Genomic DNA, 20,863 nt, shown 5'->3' with positions numbered 1-20,863 from the left:
TAAAATATTCTTCTGAAGCTAAAGTGCATTGCAGAATTTTCTGATTTTTCCTAACCATTCCTCTATTGATAGGGAAATTAATTTTGGAATATGTTGGTTTCTTTTGATTAATATTTCTTTAAACTAGAACCAGATAAATTGGCCACTTTTTTTTTTTAAGGAATGTACCTTTAGCTTTGAGTCATCTTAAATTAGAAATATTTGGCAGAAAAAAGTCGAAATTTGCATCAAGAAAGAATATATTTCTGTGGTAGTTGCTCTGGGGTGAAAAATGAGAACCATATGGTCTCTGTCTTTCCAGAGCTTTCAATCTAGTTGGGTGTGGAGAGTGATAAGGCAAGTGCACAAATAACCACCACATAATACAAAGCTGATTAGCTGTAAATGCCATAGAGAGGTACAAAGTTCATGGGCTTCTCAGAGGAAGTGGTATCTAAGTCTTCTCTTGTTTAACTAGCACACACTTAAACTTTTAGTTTTTTTAAATTGAGATATACATAATATTTACTCTTTTTTTAAATTTATTTTTTAATACAGAGTCTCGCTATGTTGTCCAGGCTGGTTTCAAACTCCTGGGCTCAAGCAATCCTCCTGCCTCACCCTCCCAAACATTTACTCTTTTAAAGTGTATACTCCGTGAGTTTTATTACATTCATAAGGTCATGCAACCTTCACCACTATCTTAATTCCAGAATAAACTTAAAAAAAAAAAATTCTAGTGTTTTTAGCTGAGGTGTGCTGTCACAGTTCTCAGACCTCACCACTCCCTATTGGTTTATATCTAACTACCACCACCAGTATGTATATTGGCTGCCTGACCCCTGCAGGTATTTGAGTTTGCATCCCAGGCTTGAGAGTTGTTTTTGTAGTTTCAGTGACCCTGGAAGAAAATGTCTTAATTGCCTGGGGGATGCCACCCTGGAGAATACTCTCTGCTGTCCTGCAGAGCATCCTTTTTCCCATTTCTATTCTCTTAATCCCCTGGCTTCTTTATGAATGGTCCCTACCTCTACTACAGCCTTTGGTAAGGGATTACTTCCTATTACCCTCAAGAACCTCAAGAGGACTTTTTTTTTTTTTTTGAGATGGAGTCTTGCTCTATCGCCCAGGCTGAAGTGTAGTGGCATGATCTCGGCTCACTGCAACCTGTGCCTCCCAGGTTCAAGCCATTCTCTTGCCTCAGCCTCCCTAGTAGCTGGGGTTACAGGCATGTGCCACCACGCCCGGCTAATTTTGTATTTTTAGTAGAGACGGGGTTTCTCCATGTTGGTCAGGCTGGTCTCAAACTCCTGACCTCAGGTGATCTGCCCGCCTCAACCTCCCAAAGTGCTGGAATATCAGGTGTGAGCCACCGCGCCCAGCCGAGGACTTCTTTAGTATAAAATCCAAACTCTTTTTCTCAGTTTACAAATCCTTGCGTGATCTGTCCCTTGCCAAATCTGTACCCTCTACTTGAAGTGCTCTTCTCTCTGAGATTTGCATGTCTGATTCTTTCTTGTCATTAGTACATTAGTATCTGAGCTGAAATTATCACAACTCAGGCTTTCTCTGTTGATCAAATCTAAAGCAGCCACTTGATCACTCTCCACACCCTAGTTTAATTATGACCACACTTGTCACTATCTTTTTTGTTGTTTTATATTTCTCTCCTGTGACTAGACTGTAAGTTCAATGTCAGTAGGTCCCTCACTGTAATATTTATAGCTGTACCTGAACTGCTAGAGCAGTGAGCGTTTGTCATGTGGTATGTACTTAAAACATATCTGTTGAACAAATGTTGAGGGAAAATGCTTGCTCTGAGCAGTGGCTCCTACTGTTTTGGTTCATCTGCCTGTATGATTCTACCTGTTTTTGTCTTCCAGAAATTTGCCAGAATCTCTCATCTGTTAATGCCTTTGCCATCTCCTGTTTCCATGTCCTTACAAGTTTATTCGTTTTTGAAACTGTTTATTGTCATTTTAATGGTATTTTGAGGAGGCATAAATGCTTTCTGTGACTTTTTTTTTGACCGGTTGAGATGTTGCAGTCAGGTTGAAAATTTAAAAGTCAAATTGAGAAAGCATGGCTTATATTTGGAGAATATGATTGAAAATTTACATCAAGCCCGTGTCAGAGAGAATCTAAAGTCATTTGATGCAAAGTTTATACTTAATTCAGAATGTCATGAGGAACTGTTTTGGGTGTTTGAGCAAAATCATGACGTGAAAAGAGTCTTTAAGAAAGATTAATCTGACAGTGATGGATTAAAGAAGAGAGGTCAGTTAGGAAGTTGCTAGAATAATCTGAGGATAATATAACATAGATCTGAGCCAAGATAGTGGTCATAGATAGGAAAAGAAGGCATGGAATTGAAAAAATAATTGAACCTCCTGGCACCAACGCTGATGAATTGCTCTGTGATAGTTTAGCAGTGTGACTTTTATTTTGGTGGTTTGGTTGATTGTATGTTTCCTCCAGACCCTTTGCTATCTCTCATCTCCCACCCTTTTCCCCTGGGCAACCTCTGTTCTGATTTCTATCACTATGTCTCAGTTTTGCCTGTCCTAAAACTTTATTTTATTTATTTATTTATTTTGAGGCGGAGTCTCACTCTGTCACCCAGGCTGGAGTGCGGTGGCACGATCTCAGCTCACTGCAATCTCCGCCTCCCAGGTTCAAGCGATTTTCCTACCTTAGCCTCCTGAGCAGCTGGAATTACAGGCAGGCGCCGACAGTATTAAATGTATCTTTTATCAGTAATGAGTGGTAAAATGTCTTTCCTAGGAATTTTACATTTATGAGATGGAAACAGAAAGCAGACATCTTGAAGCTTTTTTGGTTGTATGTATTAGGCCATTCTCATATTACTATAAAGAAATACCTGAGACTGGATAATTTTTAAAGAAAAGAGGTTTAATTGGCTCACGGTTCTGCAGGCTATACAGGAAGCATGATGCTGGCATCTGCTCTGCTTCTGGGGAGACCTTAGAAAGCTTATACAATCATGGTAGAAGGTGAAGGGGGAACAAGGCAGGTGACATGGCCGGAACAGGAGCAAGAGTAGGGGGGAGGTGACACACACTTTTAAATGACCACATCTCACAAGAACTCACTATTGAGAGGACAGCACCAAGGGGATGGTATTAAACTATTGATGAGAAACCACCCCCATAATCCAGTCACCTCACACCAGGCCCCACCTCCAACATTAGGGATTACTATTTGACATGAGATTTGCAGGGATACCCATCCAAACCATATCAGTGGGGGATATTTGATCAACTTTAGTAATACCTCCTATTTGGATGTTGGGAAGAGGTCAGGACATATGTTAATGAATAATGCAAAATAGAAGTGGTTTACTGTTTTACTCCTTTTGTTCTGACAGTAACAAAAGTAACAGTTTTAATAATCAAAACATTTTAAAAAATACCCATCTTGAAGTCTGTATTTAGTGTAAGCATTTCAATTTAATTAAATACTAGCTTTGGATTTGGAACCAAATTCTGATTTTTTTCTGACCTACTTGTGATGTTAACGAACTTTTAAAAAAATTACTTATTTTTTTAGGGCCGGGTGTGGTGGCTCACACCTGTAATCCAGGCACTTTGGGAGGCCAAGGTGGTTGGATCCCTTGAGGCCAGGGGTTTGAGACCAACATGGCAAAATCCCGTCTCTATAAAAATACAAAAATTAGTCAGGTGTGGTGGTGCGCACCTGTAATCCCAGCTACTCGGGAGGCTGAGGCACAAGAATCACTTGAACCTGGGAGGCAGAGGTTGCAGCGAGCCGGGATCATGCTGCCACACTCCAGCCTGAGTGACAGCGAGACTCTCTCTAAAAAAAAAAAAAAAAAAAAAAAAAAAAATTATTTTTTTAAATCTAAAGGTTAGAAATGACTCTTTTTGCATCTGTGAAAGGATGTCTGATGAATAAATATTTTTCTAAGATGCTAAATTTTTATAAACAAGCTAAAAAGGTTAACTGAGTAAGCAAGGCAAATATACTTTAGGAAAGGGAGCATATGCATACATAATAAAAACCATATATTGGAGAAAACACAATTATTATTCAGTGTCCTTAGACTAAACGTATTAATTTAGTAAAAGTGTTTTATAGCTTATCTTTTTTTCCTTTTCCTTAAATTTATTTCTGAAATTTAGATGATCTATTTGTTAACACACTGTTTTCCTAATTATAGCTTTCTGAGGGTAAAGACTGTTTTTTCTTTTTATCTCCCCTCCTTCATCTCTCTCTTTCTTAATTTATTTTGATATACTGTTGACACTGGAACAACACAGGTTTGAACTGTGTGGGTCTGCTTGTATGCAGATTTTTTTTCAACCAAACATGGATCATTGTGGTGATGTGAAACCTGCGTATATGGAGGGTTTACTGGACTTGAGTAGGCATGATTTGGGTATAGGTGGAGGTCCTGGAACCAGTCCCCCTGGTGCCAAGGGACAACTGTAATTTCAAACTTACAGAAAAGTTGTAAGAAGAATATAAACAACCTCCAGGCCAGGCGTGGTGGCTCACGCCTGTAATTCCAGCACTTTGAGAGGCTGAGGCAGGCGCGGATCACCTGAGGTTGGGAGTTTGAGACCAGCCTGACCAACGTGGAGAAACCATGTCTCTACTAAAAATACAAAATTAGCCGGGCATGGTGGTGCATGCCTGTAACCCCAGTGTATATTTCTTTTTTTTTTTTTGAGACAGAGTCTCGCTCTGTTGCCCAGGCTGGAGTGCAGTGGCGCTATCTCAGCTCACTACAAGCTCTGCCTCCTGGGTTCATGCCATTCTCCTGCCTCAGCCTCCTGAGTAGCTGGGACTACCGGCGCCTGCCACCACGCCTGGCTAATTTTTTTGTATTTTTTTTTTTTAAGTAGGGACGGGGTTTCACTGTGTTAGCCAGGATGGTCTTGATCTCCTGACTTCGTGATCTGCCCGCCTGATCCGCCCACCTCAGCCTCCCAAAGTGCTGGGATTACAGGTGTGAGCCACCGCGCCCGGCCCCAGTGTATGTTTCTTAAGATCAAAGATGTTCTCTTATGTCACTGCAATATTGTTATCAAAATCAGGAATTGTAACATTGATTCAATATGTGTTCTAATCCACAGTCATATTTTGTCAACTGTCCAACATTGTCCTTATGGCTATGTTTAGATATTTTCCCTGGGTCTAAGATCCAGTCCAGGTTCAAGCATTGTGTTTAGTTGTCATGTCTCTTTAAGTTCCATTGAATATGGAAAATTTCCTTAGCTTTTCTTTGTTTCTTGGCCATCACATTATTGAAAAGTGTTGGCCAGTTATTTTGTGAAATGTCTCTTGTGATTTGATTCAAGTACTGCATTTTTTGCAGGAATACTACAGTGATGTTGTATCCTTCCCAATGCATTATAACTGGAACCCTCTGATGTTGGTTTGCTTCTGTAGTGATGATATTTTGGTCACTTGGTTAAGGTTGTCTTCTGAGTAATTTGTGGGGAGATATTTTGAGAATATGTGGCATCAAATTTTCACCTACTAGTTTTAGCCTCTATTGATGATTCTTGCCTTGATTTTTTAAAACTTAGCAACTTGGTTTTTAAATTACTTTTAAAATAAATACTTAGTAATTATAACAGTGGTTGCAAAATGGTGATTTTTTTTTTGTCATTTCATCTACATTAAGTAGTTGGCATTCTACAGTAAGGAAGAGCTTTCTTCTTTACAGTGTATATTTTATTTAATTCAATATGGATTTTATGGCCAGGCACGGGAGCACACACCTGTAATCCCAGCACTTTGGGAGGCCGAGGTGGGCGGATCACCTGAGGTCAGGAGTTCAAGACCAGCCTGGTCAACATGATGAAACCCTGTCTCTACTAAAAATAAAAAAATTAGGTGAGTGTGGTGGCAGGCGCCTGTAATCCCAGCTACTTGGGAGTCTGGGGCAGGAGAATCACTTGAACCTGGGAGGTGGAGGTTGCAATGGCTTGAGATTGTGCCATTGCACTCCAGCCTGGGCAACCCAGAGTGAAAGTTCATCCCCCCAAAAAAAAAATATATATATATATATATGGATTTTAGTCAGTGGATTATAATTTGTTTCTATAATAATTTATTTCAGTATTTAACTTTTCATAGATTAGGCCCCTGATCTGGGCCTTCAGGCTGGTTCTCATGTCCATTTGACATGTGCCTATCATTAATTGTGGACTTTTTGCCACGAGATGATGTTCTAGAGGCTCATCTTGTTTTTTTTTTGTTTTTTTTTGAGACGGAGTCTCGCTCTGTCGCCCAGGCTGGAGTGTGCAGTGGCGCGATCTCGGCTCACTGCAGGATCTTATCTTGTTTTTTTTTCCCTGCCCAGCCCTGGAATTATTACTCCAGGTATCTGTTACTTTTTGTGTAGAGTATATACAGTATTTTGAAACCAAAAACTGGGAACTAAGTGTGCTAGTTAATTACATGGTGTCATTGCCACCAGGCTTTTTCAGTGGACATACCTACAAACACATAATACACACATCTCTGTCTTTATTTCTGTCCATCTTTTTGTCTGTTTGAAACCTTGAGTTTATTTATAGTGATAATTCAATACCTAATCCAAATGACTTCCAAGCTATAGGCTACAGCTATTTGGCAACCGCTTTCCTCTCAAAGCATGGGTTGCCTCTGGGATTGGATTTCTTGCCAGTGCATTTGGCCATCTGGTAGGGGAATAGGTAGGACAAAAGTGAAGAAAAATACTGCTGCCTCCCTCTTGAGGCTTTCCATAGTTTCAAGACCGTTTTCTCTAAGAGTGAATGAAGTTGCAGCTTCTACTTCTAGTTGAGGCTGGACTGGACATGCACAATATCAGCTGTCTGCAAAAATAACTAAATAGCTACACTAGTATAACAGAAAAAGGTCTGAAGTGTGGAGCAGCCGTGTGTGTGTGTGTGTGTGTGTGTGTGTGTGTGTTTAGAGTATTCATTTGCTAGGGCTGCAGTAACAAATTACTACACACTGAGTGGCTTAAAGCAACAGAAATTTACTGTCTTACAGCTCTTGAAATTGAGAAGCTGGAATATAAACCACACAATCTTAATTATTTGTTGTTTTTCAGTTTTTGTAGTTTTTTATCTACTCTGTGGTTTCAGATAATGCTTAATGGCATATTGTGTAATAGTTAATTATAAGATAATCAGAACTTTTTATTTATAGGGATGTTAGGGGTTTCTTTGTAGAGTGTTGAACTAAATTGTTTTTTTCCACTTTAGTGATATGGTTTGGCTGTGTCCCCACCCAAATCTCAACTTCAGTTGTATCTCCCAGAATTCCTCTGTGTTGTGGGAGGGACCCAGGAGGTGGTAATTTAATCATGGGGGCCAGTCTTTCTTGTGCTAGTCTTGTGATAGTGAATAAGTCTCACAAGCTGATGGGTTTATCAGGGGTTTTCACTTTTGCTTCTTCCACATTTTCTTTTGCCACCACCATGTAAGAAGTGCATTTTGCCTCCCGCCGTGATTCTGAGGCCTCCCCAGCCATGTGGAACTGTAAGTCCAATTAAACCTCTTTTTCTTCCCAATCTCAGGTATGTCTTCATCAGCAGCCTGAAAATGGACTAATGCAGTAAATTGGTACCAGTAGAGTGTGGCGTTGCTGAAAAGATAACCCAAAAACGTGGAAGTGTCTTTGGAACTGGGTAACAGGCAGAGGCTGGAACAGTTTGGAGGGCTCAGAAGAAGATAGGAAAATGTAGGAAAGTGTGGAACTTCCTGGAGACTTGTTGAATGGCTTTGACAAAAATGCTGATAGTGATATGAACAATAAGATCCAAGCTGAGGTGGTCTCAGATGGAGATGAGGAACTTGTTGGGAACTGGAGCAAAGGTGACTCTCATTATGTTTTAGCAAAGACACTGGCGGCATTTTGCCCCTGCGCTAGAGATTTGTAGAACTTTGAAATTGAGAGAGATGATTTAGGGTATCTGATGGAAGAAATTTCAAAGCAGCAAAGCATTCAAGAGGTGACTTGGGTGCTATTAAAAGCATTCTGTTTTAAAAGAGAAACAGAGCATAAAAGTTCAGAAAATTTTCTGCCTGATGATGCAGTAGAAAAGACAAACCTTTTTTTTTTTTTTTTTTTTTTTTGTTTTAAGGAGAAATTCAATCCAGCTGCAGAAATTTGCATAAATAGCAAGGACCCTAATGTTAATCCCCAAGACCGTTGGGAAGATGTCTCCAGGCCATGTCAGAGACGTTCATGGCAGCCCCCTCCCATCACAGGGCCCAGAGGTCCAGGAGGAAAAAGTGGTTTCATGGGCCGGGCCCAGGGTCTCTGTGCTGTGTGCAGCCTAGGGACTTGGTGCCCTGTGTCCCAGCCACTCCAGCTGTGGCTGAAAGGGGCCAACATAGAGCTTGGGATGTGGCTTCAGAGGGTGGAAGCCCCAAGCCTTGGCAGCTTCCACGTGATGTTGAGCCTACGAGTGCACAGAAGTCAAGAACTGAGGTTTAGAAACTTTGGCCTAGATTTCAGAAGATACATAGAAACACCTGGATGCCTAGGCAAAAGTTTGCTGCAGGGGCGGGGCTCTCATGCAGAACCTCTCCTGGGACAGTGCGGAAGGGAAATGTGGGGTCGGGGCCCCCACACAGAGTCCCTACTGGGGCACTGCCTAGTGGAGCTGTGAGAAGAGGGCTATCATCCTCCAGACCCCAGAATGGTAGATCTACAGACAGCTTGCACTGTGCACCTAGAAAAGCCTCAGACACTCAATGCCAGCCTGTGAAAGCATCCAGGAGGGAGGCTGTACCCTGCAAAGCCACAGGGGCGGAGCTGCCCAAGACCATGGGAACCCACCTTTTGCATCAGTGTGACCAGGATGTGAGACCTGGAGTGAAGGGAGATCATTTTGGAGCTTTAAAATTTGGCTGCCCCACTGGTTTTTGGACTTTTCATGGGCCCTGTATCCCCTTTGTTTTGGCCAAGTTCTCCCATTTGGAATGGCTGTATTTACCCAATACCTGTACCCCCATTGTATCTGGGAAGTAATTAGCTTGCTTTTGATTTTATAGGCTCATAGGCAGAAGGGACTTGCCTTGTCTCAGTTGGGACTTTGGACTGTGGACTTTTGGGTTAATGCTGAAATTAGTTAAGACTTTGGGAGACTATTGGGAAGGCATGATTGGTTTTGAAATGTGAGGACATGAGATTTGGAGGGGCTGAATGATATGGTTTGGCTGTGTCCCCACCCAAATCTCAACTTGAATTGTATCTCCCAGAATTCCTATGTGTTGTGGGAGGGGCCCAGGGGGAGCTAATTGAATCTTGGGGGCCAGTCTTTCTTGTGCTAATCTTGTGATAGTGAATAAGTTCATGAGATCTGATGGGTTTATCACGGGTTTCCACTTTTGCTTCTTCACATTTTGTCTTGCCACCGCCATGATTCTGAGGCCCTTCCAGCCATATGGAACTGTAAGTCCAGTTAAACCTTTTTCTTCCCAGTCTCTGGTATGTCTTTATCAGCAGCATGAAAACAGACTAATACAGATGGGGAGTTCCTGTTTGGGGTTTAATAGATTAAGAATATCCAATATTATGAAAATCTAATATAAATAAAGGAATGCTTATTCTCATTAAAATATGGTTCATATTTTTTGTTGTTGTTTGTTTGTTTTTGAGACAGAGTCTCACTCTGTCTCCCAGGCTGGAATGCAATGGCGGGATCTCGGCTCACTGCAACCTCCGCCTCCTGGATTCAAGCGATTCTTCTGCCTCAGCCTCCTGAGTAGCTGGGATTACAGGTGCCTGCTGGCCACTACGTCCGGCTAATTTTTGTATTTTTAGTAGAGACGGGGTTTCACCATGTTAGGCTGGTCTCGAACTCCTGACCTAAGGTGATCTGCCTGCCTTGGCCTCTCAAAGTGCTGGGATTACGGATGTGAGCCACTGTGCCCGGCCTGGTTCATCATTCTGTAAAAGGAATTCTTTTTTTTTTTTTTTTTTGGGACGGAGTCTTGCTCTGTTGCCTAGGCTAGAGTGCAGTGGCGCAATCTCAGCTCACTGCAAGCTCCACCTCCGGGGTTCACGCCATTCTTCTGCCTCAGCCTCCCGAGTAGCTGGGACTACAGGCACCCGCCACCATGCCCGGCTAATTTTTGTATTTTTAGTAGAGGCGGGGTTTCACCGTGTTAGCCAGGATGGTCTCAATCTCCTGACCTCGTGATCTGCCCGCCTCGGCCTCCCAAATTCTTTTTCTAAGGGGTTCATTTAAGTGCCTGATAAAACATTAACAAAATTGCCTTTGAATTTGATTTATAACTCTTAGGCATTACAATCTCTACCAACTGTTAAAATAGTTCTAGTTTGTTTTTATGCTTCATTATGTGATCTTAAATTACTTCACAGTTAATGTAGATGATAGTGAAGAGGATGTGTTAGTTACATCCTGGGTTGTCAAAAATGAAGGCTTAAATCAAAAAGATGGCATAAGGGTGTAAATCATCTTTCCTAGTACTTCTCTGTCCTCTGGGTGAAGAATTTACTGTGACTGGCCCAAGAATAGCATGCCTCTCTGTTAAGAAGGTTTGGTTCCATGTGGCAGTTTTACAAAACTGAGTTCCAGGTGTCAGCTCACTCTGAGGACCGGGCCATCCATGCAAGTTCCCTGGTAGCTAGTTAACTCAGGCTTGCTTCTATGAAGGCTCTGAATAGCATAGCACATTGCTTCCTTCTTAGTCCCTTTCAACACGTAGGAGACCGTAGCTTCCTTTAAATTTGCTTCATGCACTGGCCTACAAAAGGAACTTTGTTGCTAGAGAATTTGTTAATCAAGATATCTTGCATCTGTCGTCCCAGCTACTCAGGGAGGCTGAGGCAGGAGGACTGCTTGAGCCCAGAAGGTCAAGGCTGCAGTGAGCCCTGTTCTCCCACAGTTAGTATTAATGTTCTTTGAAGTTACGGAATTTGTTTTTTGCCTTTTTTTTTTTTTTTTTTGCATAATACTTAGCTTGATGCTTTGTAGGCAGAGTATTTTCGAAGGTTTGGATCGTAAGTAGAACCTTTCTGTAGGTCCTTTCTATTGAGGGTCACTAATCTACAGAGGAAACTTCAGTGATGGATATATAAAAAGCAACTTTTAACTTTTTTTTTTTTTTTAACTCATCTACCTTATAAATTAAGAGCAAAAGTTATAAAATTATCTTTATTTTTTTAAGAGATGAGGTCTTGCCATGTGGCCCAGGCTGGTCTCAAACTCCTGGGCTCAAGCAGTCTGCCCGCCTTGGCCTCCCAAAGTGCTAGGATTACTGGCGTGAGCCACCATGCCTGGCCATGCAAATTTGTTTTTAAAACTTCCCAGACTGTTTATTAAATTCCCAGTTTCCATTTGGGCAACTTATAAATAATAGCACTTCATTCACAGCAGAACTAAAGGTCTTGTTTTAAAATAGTGTAGTTGTAGGTCATGAGAGAAAGACACCGAGCATACCAGGCACTGCCCCATCTGATAAGTAATTAATCCCCTACAATTCTCTTTCCATTTTACATTATGAGTGTCCTACTTCTTTCCTTTCCTTTCCCTTCTCTGCTGTGACTTCCTCTCTCCTCCTTTTGATGAGTCCTCTTCCTCTTTTTGTGCCTTACTAAATTTAACATTTTTTTTCTTATTGTTTTTCTTGTCTGATTTAGGTTTCCTTCCTCTTGCTTTTATTTTGCAACAGTTGTAACTTGCACAGTTGGGGTACTCCTTGAACATGGAAGTCTTCACCTCCCTCCTGCCCCTTTCTCTAGTGCATGTTTTTCTTTAGAATTATTTTTCAGGTTAGAACAGCATAGGAGGTGTTTCTAAAACCATTTTTGTGAGAAAGCTACTGAAACATAACTGGAAATAAAGAACTAAAATTTATTTGTAAATGAATAACTGAGAGGAAGCATGAGACTATGGTAATGGAAGAGGAGTAATTGGGGTGTGTTAATGATGGATCCTCATGGTACCTAATTTCCTTATGGTTTTAAGGAGTACTCATTCTAGTACTCATTTAAGGAGTCCACATTTACTTTTAACCAAATTGTGGTTACACAAAATGGCATTACTTATTGTCTTGCAAGAGCTCCCAGTAATTATTAAACAACATAGTTGTTTATACTTTGTTAAACTTAAGTGGGTATAAGCAATACCCTGGGTAACTGGTTGAAAATATTCCATCCTCTTGACATTAGTATTCAGTAGATCTTGAGTGGGCCATTTTAAAACTGACTTTAAAAGATGCACCCCAGGTAATTTTGATGCAGGTCATCAACAAACCACAATTGGAATAACATTGCCCTGCAGGATAAAGTCCAAAGTTTTTGGTATGGCTTAGGATTTTGCCGCTTCCTCCTCTCTAGCCTCATTTTCTGTGAGTCTGCACCACCCATCCTATGCTTCAGAAATGCTAAGTCACTTTGAGTTCTAACATGTTGTTCTCACATCTTTATACCCTTGTATATGTTGGTTCCTCTGCCTAAAACACCCTTCTCCTTTCTCTTGCATATTCACTCTTCAGGTCTCCACTGACGCATCACCACTTTCCTATCTTCTCAAACTGAGTTAAACTGCATTCACTTAACATACCTCTTTTATAGCACTTAACAGAGGGTTTCATCATTGTTGGTTTCCTTTTCTGTTCCCTACTAGATTATATGTTCCTTGAGGACAGAGGTTGTCATTTTCATCTCTGTTCCTCCAGTGTCTGGCACAGTGAATGTTCAATGAAATCAAAGCTTCTCTTGTGTCTTTGGAACATTGAGCACTCTAGACCCATGGAAATGGCTCTAATAGCACTCTGCTCTCCTGTATCTGAGAATGTTCATGTGGTTTTAAGTTTAGAGTATTTTTTTTGAATTATTAACAGGACCAAAAGAGCTCAATAATTAAGGCACCCTGACTATATGCCATGTAATTTTCTTGCTCCTCTGAGTATGTGACTTGCGTAAGTTGTATTTTCGCTCAGGACTTCAATTTTGTGAATTATCTCTACCTAATGTCTGCAGTAGCCTTCTAATGGTCTTTCCCTGCTCTAAAAACTTTTTTATTCAGCCAGGCATGGTGGCTCACGCCTGTAATCCCCAGCACTTTGGGAGGCCGAGGTGGGCAGATCACCTGGAGGTCAGGAGTTTGAGACCAGCGTGGCCAACATGGCAAAACCCTGTCTTTACTAAAAACACAAAATTAGCCGGGCGTGGTGGTGCATGCCTGTAGTCCCAGGTACTCAGGAGGCTGAGGCAGGAGAATCGCCTGAACCCAGGAGGCGGAGGTTGCAGTGAGCCGAGATTGTGTCATTGCACTCCAGTCTGGGCGACAAGAGCAAAACTCCATCTCAAAAAACAACAACAACAACAAAAACTCTTTTTTTTCTTTTTTTTTGAGACAGAGTCTCACTCTGTCACCCAGACTGGAGTGCAGTAGGACAATCTCCACTCACTGCAACCTTTGCCTCCTGGATTCAAGGAATTCTCATGCCTGAGTCTCCTGAGTAGCTGGGATTACAGGCATGTGCCACCACACCCTAATTTTTTTGTATTTTTAATAGAGACGGGGTTTCGCCATGTTGGCCAGGCTAGTCTTGAACTCCTGGCCTCAGGTGATCCGCCTGCCTCAGCCTCCCAAAGTGCTGAGATTACAGGCGTGTAAAAACTCTTATACACAGTTATGTTCTCTGATAAAATGCATTTCTGCCCCGACCCTTTAATTTCTATGCTTAAGAATCCAGTTGTTGGCTGGGTGCGGTGGCTCACGCCTGTAATCCCAGCACTTTGGGAGGCCGATGCCAGGGGAGGCCGATGCCAGAGGATTGCCTGAGTTTAGGAGTTCAAGACCAGCCTAGGCCATCTGGCGAAATCCCATCTCTACAAAAAATTTCAAAGGATTATCCTGACGTGGTCGTACATGCCTGTAGTCCCAGCTACTTGGGGGGCTGAGACAGGAGAATTGCCTGAGCCTGGGAGGTCCAGGCTTCAGTGAGATGTGTTAGTGCCACTGCACTCCAGCCTGGGTGATCCCATCATTTAAAAAAAAAAAAGAATCCAGTTGCTTCGGGCAAAAAAAATAGGCTTGGCTTTCAAGGTCCCACTTTAGTTCTCTTTGAATCAATCTCATGACATTCTCACAGATATACACCTTGTCTTTTGCCCTTTATAATTGCCCTATATGTAATGTATTTAACCAAATTTTTAAGCCCTAATCTAAGCTCAACCTTCTTGATAATCACCGTTTTGTTTTACAGTGAGGGTATTGAGTAGTAAACCAAAATATCTCCTGAGAGGAAAGTTAATAGGGAAAATAGGCTTGAATAAATAACTTCATGGAAAATTTAGCAGGAATAATATTGTTTCATACTAAAGAATACTGAATAGATAGCTTCATTATGCATAGTGGAGCTTACTATATACAGGTTTTAACCTGTAATAATTGGGCACAATTACTTACTGTTATTATTAAAATGAAACCAACCAGTATATAAGCAGTAGTAGATCATTCTCCCATTATTTCTGTTTTTCATAAATAAAGTACATGTAAATGAGTTTAAAATATTAGTTAAATCATTATTAGCTGTAGTCTGATTTTTCTATAATATGGTTTCAAAATAATAGATTAAGCCTTCGTATCAGCTGAGTCTTAACCTTTCCTCATAGTTTTCCTAGTTGGACGTTTGCTAGACATCACTACTCTATCTTCAAAACAGAATCCAACTCTTCCCCCAACTTGCTTCTCACTAGTCTTAGTCGATGTTATCACCACCCACTTACTAAAACCAGAAATCTAGGCATTATCCTTGATTTCTCTTTTCTTTCCCCCCATTTAGTTTTTCATTAAGTTCTTTTGACTTTACTGCAGAAAAACATCCTGAGTTTTGCCACATTACTTCATTTCATCTCAGGGAAAGACAGTATTATACAATAGTTAAGAACCTGGGTAGTAGTGATAACTGTCTTAAGTTTGAATTCTGGCTCTACAGCCATGGCAAACTATGTACCTTCTCAGTTTCATCAGTAAATGGCTTAATAGTACCTACTTTATAGGGTCATTATAAGGGTTAAGTGAATTAATACATGTACTACACTTGGAATAATGCCTGATCCATATTTATTCAATAAATATTAGCTATCATCATCATCGTCTTTATCTCGGTTGTTCATCTCCGTCAACTTAGTTGAGGTCTTTATCATTTCTCAACAGGATCATTGCAGTAGTCTTCTTGGTCTCATCTAGTTCTTTCCATCCTTACAGTCTTTTCATCATAAAGCAATTTGAGTGATCTTTTTAAAAAGCATTAATGCCATTATACCAAGACCCTGCTTATATGTAGAGAAGGGACTTAGAATAAAACCCTAACAGTTTACTAAGCTTACTAGGTCATAGATGCTGTATTCCCTGTCTGCCTCTCTGACTTCAGATTCTGTTACTCTTTTACTAGGTCACTGGGCTCCAGCCATAGTATAATCTTGCACTGAATACACATGGCTTATTCCTACCTTAGTCTTTGGTTGTTTTCTATACTCATTCTTCCGTAGATTTCTATAGCTGACTCTCCTTCATTCTTCATGCCAATAGACTAAGGATCCACTAGGAAGGGGACTTTATCTCACTTGTTTCACTTGTGCCTGGCCTGTGGTAGCTACTCAGTAAATATTTGTTGAACAAATGAATAAAAGTTGTGGGTTGTTTTGTTTTGTTTTGTTTTAGCATACCCTTTTCAAGCTCATCTATGCACATGGTGGCTGCTAAAAGGACCTCTTTGGGAGTTTGAAAACCAGTGATAACAGAAGAACAAGTCAAACACTTGGTTCAAAATTCTTACACTGTTGTTGACTAGATGTGAGCCTTGGGAAAAATTACCTAATCTTTCTTAGCCTAATTTTCTTCATTTATAAATCAGTAACAACTGTCTCAGAGTTATTGTGAGATCAAATGACAAGTTCCTTATAAAGGACCTTCTTGAAGAATAGCACTCTGTTAATGTTCATTTCAGTCCTTCATTATATTGATTTTTTTGTTGGTGGATTTTGGCCATGCTAGCTCTTTAGAGACCTTTCAAAAATGTGCATCCTTGGTATATATGTATTTATATATATATATATATATATCTAACTATATGTGTGTTTGTATGTTAGATACTTATTCAGCAGATATTTAATGACACCTGCTATAAGCCAGGCACCATTCCAAGCATTGTAGATACAGAAGGAAACCAAAGTCCTTGCTCTCCTATGGCGCTTTCCTTCTAGTGGAAGAAGAGAGACAATGGGACAGATGGTGATCAGTGCTGTGAAGAAAAAAGACCGGAAGTATCAAGGAAGGTGGACTCTTGGTAGAATGGTCATTTAAGCAGACTTGAATGAGTGAGCCATGCAGCTGTCTGGAGGAGAGAGTTCTAGTCAAAGGATCTGACATTGAAAATGCTGGACATTGGAGCAAGTCTTTGTTCCAAGGATTAGCAAGCAGGACAGTGTTGCTGGAAGGGGGAGGAGGGGAAGGGGGAGGAAGGTGGTAAGAGAGGTCCCTGAAGGTTGGGATTGGACAGGCCATTGTCAATCTGTGAATGACTTTGGATTTTATTCTATCTTCAGTACATCTGTGCTTTGGGGAGTAAACTTCATTTGTGGTAGGGTATGTTTACTCTTTCAGAACATAGTTTCCCTTACATGTAATGGAGCAAGGAATTTAAGTAAAACCTCAATATATTCCCCCCAAAGTACCTAATATTATAATCATAGAATAATTTAATAGGATTTGTTATAGTATGCATTATAGTTTCCTTGGGCCTATTTGGATACCATTAAGGAAGAGCATTATGTTAGAAGCTATCCATTTTTAAATCCAAATTATTTTTTTAATGATTTATAAGTTGTTTTCTTTTCTTTAATTTTTCTTCCTTTGATTGGAAGGACAGTTGACTGTTAGATTATTTTCTGATGTCATTGTTTCTAGTAGGGGCATTATGTTTGGAAAATTCAGGTATAGAATGGTGATTTATTTGGTGATATGTAGCAATTATAATACAAACGATTTTTAGGATGGGTAGAGTGTGGAAGTCAAGGAATTTGGCAAGCAGGAATGCATTTCCCTACTAGATTTGCTGACCCAAGATGGTGCCCAGCCTATAAGAAAATGTCCAGGGGCACCTCATTTGATGTGTATGGTTAGTGGAAATTAAGCTGTATTGGGGAATTGGAGAATAAGGTTTATCAACATCAGCATTTAGAGAATGGAGAGTGGTTTTAGAGTGTGAATTCTTTAAGAAATGTTGTAGGACCTAAGTGTTTTTTGGAAAGTCTCTGAGTAAGTTTCTTAAGTTTTTTTTTTCTTTGAGATGGAGTTTCACTCGTCGCTCAGGCTGGAGAGCAATGGCACGATCTTGGCTCACTGCAGCTTCTGCCTCCTGGGTTCAAGTGATTCTCCTGCCTCGGCCTCTCAAGTAGCTGGGATTACAGGCGCCCACCACTGTCCCCAGCTAATTTTTGTAGAGACGGGGTTTCACCATCTTGGCCATGCTAGTCTTGAACTCCTGACCTCAGGTGATACATCTGCCTTGGCCTCCCAAAGTGCTGGGACTACAGGTGTGAGCCACTGCACCCGGCCAGTTTTTTTTGTTGTTGCTGTTAAACCAATCCACGTAGGGACAAATTGAAAATAGGACAAAATTGGCAAAAGTAACATGAGTAGTTAATGTTCAATAGATACTTCCAAAATTTCTGTTAATTTTATGTTTCTCTGTCATTGCTGTCATGTTCTCTAGCGATATTTTCCTTTACTTAAGTTGGCAGTAGTAGTCTAGATCAAAACAAAACTATAAATGAAAATTTTTAAAGGGATTTTTAAAACAGCCTGTTTGAATAGTAGGAAAAAACTCAGTTTAAAACACGCTAGCTTTGGATGCAGAGTCTGTACAGTTGTGTGTCATTTAATGATGAAGATACTTTCTGAGAAATGCTTCATTAAGCAATTTCATTGTTGTGCCAGCATAATAAATTGTACTTACACAAACCTAGGTGGTATAATCTACTCCACACCTAGGCTATAGAGTATAGCCTATTACTCCTAGGCTACAACCTGTACAACATGTTACTGTACTGAATACTATAGACAATTGTAATACAATGGTATCTAAACTTAGAAAAGGTACAGTAAAAATACTTATGGGACCACCATTGTATAAGCAGTCTGTCATTGATCTGAATGAACATCATTATGAGCACATGACTGTAGTTCTCTTTGGCTCCATTGTAATTTAAATTATTCCTTTATTTTGAACTATTTTATATTTATCTTATTATGTTATTTTCGTGTTGTTTTATTTTTCCCAGTATGGCATTTTTTTATGGGCAGTTACACTCTGTTCTCAGAAGTCCAGGATTTAAACCTTTCTTAAAATCATTTTTAAAAATTTGAACTCTTGGTTTAAATGATATCTAATGTGGAAGCCCTATCTGTAAGATGCCTGAAATTGGAGGTGGTGTTTGAAACAGCAGACCTGGAGTGCTGTCCTCTAAGCCCTTCTCTAAGAATGGAGCTTGCCACCCTTTCTGATTAGCTTTCCTCATTTGTAAAATGGGAATGATATAATACCTACCAATCACAGTGGTTCGTGGAGGCCTATGACTAATGTTCTCTCCCTGTTCTCTTTGATTATAACTTCCTCTTAGTGTGTGTTATGATGTTCATACATCACAGATTTTCCTGATGATGAGTCACCTAAACATCATGTGACCACATCTTTACTATGGAGAATATAGTCACCATAAAGCCAGTGCCTTGTGTATTATTGCCTAAAATACTCATTAAAGTTACTAAAGCTGCTGTTTCTGCCAATAGTGACATAATGGTATCTGTTGGACAACAGTGCTGCATGCCCAGTTGTTTTAAATGTACTTAAGAGATATAAAATGTAATTAAGAATAAGTATTATTCTCTCAAAACAGAATTCCTCCTAGGATATTTTCTGGGTTATTCCAATGTGTTTAGTTTGAAAGATTAGGAAGTAAAAGCAAGTATATTCCAGATTATATTACTTATTAACCCTCTTTATGAAAACTGGCTATTACTGCTCCTGAGTGTTCTCAAACTAGCAACTATTTGAGTAATTAAGTCTTCTGGTCAGATGAGGTTTTTCTTTTCAGTAACATTTTGTGTTTTTCATAGGTAGATCACTTAATGAGCTCTGATACCAAGTTTCTGTTGAGATTGACCTATCAATTACATAGTAATGAATAAAATCTTAGAAATAATATTATTACAAATTGTAAAAACCAAATCTTTTTAAGAATCAGATTTATGAATTGGGAAATTGGTAGATCCATTTTTCACTTGCCAGGGTAGAATGACCTAATTTATATATGATTAGAGTGATAAAAGATTAAGAAATGGAAATTATCAGTTTCTATTAGAGATATATTTATTAGAAATATTGGTTAGCTGTGGTTCTTCCCAGTATTAGGAGAATTAGAAAATTATTTCCCTTAAGTAATTAAATGAGATATGATCTGGTTTTCAGCATCTGCAAACTAAGTTCAGTTTAATTTTGTAACATTATTTGACCCTTTCTGCAAAATTTTATATAGTGAAATAAGATTGAAAATTTAACTTCACGACACCATGTCAAATAATTAGATTCCTTACATTGTCTCCTAACCTTTAAGGATCCCAGATATAATTTTGTGGATTGCTGCTTTGAAGATAGCAGTCCATGTGTGCTGCTGCAATAAAATTCCTGAGACTGGGTAATATATAAAGAACAGAAATTAATTTTCTTACTGTTCTGAAGGCTGGGAAGTACAAGATTAAAGCACTGGCATTTGGCGTCTGGTGAGGGCTTGTTGCTGGCTTCCTCCACAGGGAGGCACGAGATGTGCTCTTGCATAGCAGAAGAGCGGAAGAACAAAGGTAATCCAGTGCTTCATGAAATCTCTTTTATAAAATCCTTAATACCATTAATAAAGAAGGAGCCTTTATGGCCTAATCACTTCTATAAGGCCCCACCCCTTAATACTATCACATTGGCAACACTTGAGTTTTGGAAGGGACACATTAATACCATGGCATATGTATATCAAGTTAGTAAAGATTAGGCATATCTTTTTTAATGGAATGCCCATACACCATATATAATCTTGGAGGAATTGCTTAAACCAGCTGACAGGCTATATTCCAAATATTGCGTATCTACCATAACAAAATTTGTGTTTTAGAAATGTGAGTCAAGGGTATTTAATGTAACATATGGTGATGATATTCATTGTGTCCCTGGGACAGAAGTTGAAGGAAAAGGGATTGTGGTCAAATAACTTAGGAATATGCTGGTTTTTCTTCCAGAAATAAAATTTTATCAGATTTTAGTCAGTAACTATGATATTAAGAAACATAAAATACCTACCATAACTTTGTAAACCAGAGGTTATAATCTGCTAACTTGAAGAAAAAAAAAAACATTTAATTTGTTTCAAGTTCATACTAACATGCCTGCCTGATTTTAATTTTGGAATATGCTGGCTGGTTTAAGCAAAGCTAGTATTTATTTGAAGATTTCCCAGGGCCTTTAATAATGAAATATTTATATTTATCAGATTAATCAGTCATTGATCTTACATTGTTTTATATAATTTTTCTTCCCATCTTCCCAAAATAATGTGCAAGTTCCATGTCAGATATCACCCTATTTTATTTTATTTATTTATTTTTTGAGACGGAGTTTCGCTCTTGTTGCCCAGACTGGAGTGCAGTGGCATGTTCTTGGCTCACTGCAACCTCTGTCTCCCAGGGTCAAGTGATTCTCCTGGCTCAGCCTCACAAGTAGCTGGGATTACAGACATGCACCACCACGCCTGGCCAATTTTGTATTTTTAGTAGAGACAGGGTTTCACCATGTTGGCCAGGCTG

At 39.7% G+C, this 20,863-nt stretch overlaps 1 protein-coding gene across 10 annotated transcripts in view; it reads left to right on the top strand.

Moving 5' to 3' along the window:
• The window catches only part of RAPH1 (Ras association (RalGDS/AF-6) and pleckstrin homology domains 1), a 105,497-nt gene that overhangs the window by 22,333 nt on the left and 62,301 nt on the right, over positions 1 to 20,863 (top strand). Inside the window, exon 2 of one of the 10 annotated variants that reach the window (XM_063648374.1) lies at positions 5,735 to 5,865. The exons of the other annotated variants lie outside the window; for them this stretch is intronic. The gene's annotated coding sequence lies outside the window, so the exon portion shown is untranslated. The remainder of the gene's footprint in view (positions 1 to 5,734; positions 5,866 to 20,863) is intronic. 10 annotated transcript variants of the gene reach the window in all.

The sequence above is a fragment of the Pongo pygmaeus genome, chromosome 11, assembly GCF_028885625.2.
Source record: "Pongo pygmaeus isolate AG05252 chromosome 11, NHGRI_mPonPyg2-v2.0_pri, whole genome shotgun sequence".
Lineage (NCBI taxonomy): Eukaryota > Metazoa > Chordata > Mammalia > Primates > Hominidae > Pongo > Pongo pygmaeus.
The sequence above is the reverse complement of the archived record's forward strand: the minus strand, read 5'-3'. Positions and strand labels throughout refer to the sequence as shown.